This window comes from Corapipo altera, unplaced genomic scaffold (assembly GCF_003945725.1).
Source record: "Corapipo altera isolate COAL_440 unplaced genomic scaffold, ASM394572v1 354, whole genome shotgun sequence".
Taxonomy (NCBI): domain Eukaryota; kingdom Metazoa; phylum Chordata; class Aves; order Passeriformes; family Pipridae; genus Corapipo; species Corapipo altera.
In genome coordinates, this window is record NW_020885020.1 from 696026 (window position 1) to 700829 (window position 4804).

A 4804-nucleotide genomic window follows, 5' to 3' on the forward strand; every position below is an offset into this window, starting at 1 on the left:
ACAGTCACAGAGTCACAGAACCATAGACACAGTCACAGTCACAGTCACAGAGACACAGAGACACAGAGTCACAGAGTCACAGAATCACAGTCACAGAGTCACAGAATCACATCACAGAGTCCGAGTCACAGTCACAAAGTCACAGAGACACAGAGACACAGTCATAGAGACAAGAGTCAGTCACAGAATCAGTCACAGAATCATGGTCACAGAGACACACTCACAAAGTCACAAAGAGACACAATCACAGTCACAGAGTCACAGAATCACAGTCACAAAGTCACAGAGAGACAGAATCACAGTCACAGAGTCACAGTCACAGAATCACAGTCACAGAATCACAGAGTCACAGTGGTGCTGCGTCCAGGCCCATCTTTTCTTGAGGCCCCTGAGGACTATCCCCAAAATTCCATTGCCCTGGGGACTAGAAGGAGTCATTTGTACTTCTTTTGGGAGTTTCAGGATGCAAAGGGGGAAGGCTGATGGGCAGAAGGGAGGCTGGAGGGCACCTGCCCGAGGGCTTGGCACTTGGGTCTCAGTGGGGATGGGTTTTCTGTGGGGTGGGAAGGAGTTCATTCCATTATTTTGGGCCAAAGTGGAATTCAGGACTTGAGGGCAACCTCAGTTTGAGGCATGGAGGCAGCTGGAGGTGCAGAAGGTGACACTCCTGCCTGCCCTCCACCCCAGATAGATCCCACCTGCTCTACGGGCATTTGATCATCCTGGATTTTCCTCTTCCCTGGGTTGGGGGTTGAACACCATGGCATTGAGGCAGGAAATGTGCTTTATATAGAGCAGGGTCAGTACAGCAACACGAATCACTCCCTGCCTGACCTCCAGGCATTCCCAAAAGAGGCAGGATTCCCTTCCAAAGCAGCTGAGTCATGCCCAAAGCTCTGTCTTGTTATAATTCACTGGGCTACCTCATCCCACACTGCCTTAGCCCCACTGACACCTCGAAACCCACCCTGTGCCCCATCCAAAACCAAAAAAATACGTCTTTTTCATGTCATAACACACAAGAAAAATGAAATTGTGCTATCAGTGGGACTCATTCCGGGAGCAAAGGAAGCAATATTCCAGCTGGAGAGTGCATGTCCAATTGGAGAGTTGGGAATATCTTCTTTTTCCTCCCCTGCCAATGTTTTATTGTTGTGGTGGGTAATATTGGGAAGCTCTCCCAGCACAGCCCAGAGACTCACTCAACAACTCCAGGCTGGCAAAATAGTGCTGAGAGGATTGAGTGGCTTGATGCTGTTATTGCCAAAAAAAAAAAAAAAAAAAAAAAGGCAAAGGGAAAACTGATGGTTCTAAAAAACTCTGGGAACAGGAGGTGGAAATTGGTGTTTGTGAGCAGGATTTTAGCTATTCTCTGCATCCCACGAGCTCCCTGCGGAGAGCTTGGGGTGAGGAAATGTCCAGGCATATCCCATGGACTGAGAGCACATTTGGTGTGCTCCAGGAAAAACCTTCCCATGGGATTTTAGGGTTTTGGGCCACTGAACAAAACATTTGGGCAAGTTTGTGTGTGTTTTCCTAAGGAGCAGCAAATTTAGGTCCTCCTGTGTCACCCTTAGGTTGCCCAGCTGAGCTGGGACTGAAGAGAGTGTTCTGAGTCAACATGGAAAAATACAAAAACTCAGGTGGGATCTCTGTTTCCTGCAGAGCTTCTGGGATGCATCAGTTGGGCAATGATGGCTGGGCCTGGAGGCCTGCAAGTGCAGATGGGGCTGGGGCAGGGGAAACTGCTCTATGACCACCCATCCTACCTCGAGCCAAGCTCCTGGAGCTGCATTTCCTGCCCCAAGGGTAGCCAGGGAGGTGGGGGAGTCCCCATCCCTGGAGGTGTCCAGGGAAGCACTGGCTGTGGCACTCGGTGCTCTGGGCTGGGTGACAGGGCAGGGATCAGACAAAACTTGGACTCGATGGGCTGGGAGGGCTTTTCCAACCTCAGTGATCCTGGGATTCTAGAAATGGGACACTGTGAGATAATGCCTGAGGATCTGACTCCAACAGTCTCCCAGGGAGCATCTGGCTGGAGGCACCGCCAGGATCTCCTGGGGTGACCAAAAAATGGGAGATCAGAATGCTGGAGAACTTGCCAGAAGCCCCAGCCAGAGCAGCACCTTGGCCACAGAGCGCATTTAGAAGGTAAAACACTTGAGTTTGTGTCGACTTTCCCTCTCCTCTGCTCCTCAGCACCCACCTGGTTTCTCTTTATTTTCCAGCCCTTCCTTTGTCCTCCAGACAAGGTCACTTTGTCGCTCATTGTGGCACTGGGGGGACAAGAGGCAGACTTAGAACATTCCAAGGGTCAGAGCCCCCTCAGCCAGCTCCTCATCCCTGGATGACAACATTGGGAAGGCTGCCCATGCCACAAACCCTCTCCTGGGTGTTTCGTGGCAGGCCCAGTGCCTAAAAACCCCAAAGCAGTGGGAATAACACACCAGCAGGTGTTTCCTCTCCATCTCCATGTGCTCAGACATCCCTCCCCACCATGGCACTGAACCCATTTGCTGGTTTGTGTTTAAAAGCTTTGGCTTTGCCCCGAGGCTCCCAAAAACAAAGCCCTGATCCACATTACAGACAGACCCCCTCCAAAAAAAAAAAAACTCTCCCCTCCTGCAGCTGTAGCAACTCCATCCCTTGTAAACATATCGAGGCAAGATCAAACCTCGCTCCCTCCAAAGGAATTCCTGCATCCCCACGAGCTGCATAGCTGTGGCTGTTCAGTATTCCCAATTTAGGCCTTGGCAGAGAGGAAGGAGCAGTGAGTCTGAGAGCACATGTGCTGAGAAATGCAGTGCTGAAGGGGAGCCCACCCTTCGTTTAAAGAGGAGAACTAAAATATCCCGTGTGTGTGTGGGGGGGGGTGTAGACACACGTGCACATGTGTCACGGTACTTAAGCAAACACGAGAGCCACAGACCACTGAGCACTCCCTTCTCCTGTGGCACATTTGGAAAAGCGCTGATGCCTTCCGGGAGATGGGCAGGAATGGTAAATGTTTGGGTCTGGAGCAGCACGACTCACCACGGCGCTTTTCTGAGCGGCTTGTGGCGAACAGCAAGCTAAAAAAACACCCAACGCGTCGGCTTGCTCCGCGTTCAAACTCATCCTGTCCCTTCGGAGCAGCGGAAACGGGAGCAGGTTTTTTCTGTGGATGATTTTTTATGCTTTACAAATCATAGAATCCCACAATGGTTTGGGTCGAAGGGACCTTATAGACCATCTTGTTCCATGGGCGGGGACACCTCCCACTAGCCCAGGTCGCTCCAAACTGGCCTTGGACACTTCCACGGATGGGGCAGCCACAGCTTCTCTGGGAATTCCATCCTAGCCCCTCTCCGCCCTCCCAGGGAAGAATTTCTTCCATATATCCATATGAATTTCCCCTGTTTCAATCTGAATTTCCCCTCTTCCAGTGTGAGTTTATCCCTTGAATCATCAGTTCCTCCTGTCCTGGGGGGAAAGGAACCCCTATCCGAGCCCATTGCCCGGGGAAAGGGCTCTAGTTGCAAGAACTGGACTCAGGTCACCCCATTCCCTGGCTGATCCTCTGAAGAGGAGGGACAAGGTGGTTCCCCTTGCAGAATCAGCCTGTTCAGGGCTGGTGCCCACCCAGCCCATCCCTTGAGGGCCACCTGGAGGGACAGCCAGGGCAGTGACCCTCAGCAGGGGAGGGCATGGAGAGATGCCACAAGTCCTCCCCCTCAGGGAGAAGCTGATGCTCCCTCCCATGTGGAAACACAGCTCTGGAGCAGGAATTTCACCAAAACCACCCTAAGATCTTGCCGTTTAGCAAGGCTGGAATGGACAACGGAGACTTCGATGCCAGGATAAAACTGCTTAGCAAATATCAGCTACAAAATGCTTCATTAATCTGTATTAATTTCATTAATTAGCAGGTTCCCACCAGGTTGTGCTTTATGGGACCCTCCTGCATTATGGGATATATTTTGACTTGCCAGCAAGAGAACCTTCTTGCCTGAAAGGTTGTTATCTCAGTGGCTCTTCCAAGGCCCAAACAGGGACATCACAGCAAGGGCAGCAGCAGGGTTTCGATTTCTCCTGGTGTTTTTCCCTGTTCTTTTTGTGGAAAACCGGCTCCAGCTGAGCTGGTTGCACTGGGAGCTGGTGGCACTTGTGACCTGAGGATCTGACGTGTCATATGTAGGTTTTTAAAACCAAGGAGATTTGGGAGAGGTGGGAAATGGGAGCCCAAGCTTTTGTGGGAGGGAAGATCTGAGCCTGAAAGGCAGGATCCCTGGTGGGTGGGATAGAAGCCTCCAGTGGGAAAGGATTGCTGACCTGGGCACCCTCCCAGCTGCCTCTGCTCAGTAGGCTCAGCTTAACCAAGGTGTTTGCACAGGAGCCCCCCAGGAGGTGAGACCCAGCTGACCAACAAAGAAAGGCTCAGGGTAAACACTTGCTGGGGCCGCGTTTTGTTCCCAGTGATTTCTCTCCAGATGGAAGTGGCACCAAGTGGTTGTTTGGAATCAGCATGGATGGGGAAGGGTGGCTTGGCCTGGACAGCAATCCCTCGAGATGAGGGACCTCTGAGGCCATGGAGGGTGAAAAAGTGGGAACATGGACTCTGCGGATGAATTTATGGATGGCAATAAAAGTGCTGGGGGAGGAAAGACAATCAGGGAGAACCGAGAGGTGTTGGAGTGTTTGCATTCCTGCACCTTCCCTCCCGGAGGTGGGAGACACTCTCCCTCATGTCCTGCCAAGAACAGGGATGGCTGTAAAACTGCTGAGATCACTTGCAGTCCCTCCCCCCACTTACAATCTGCAAACC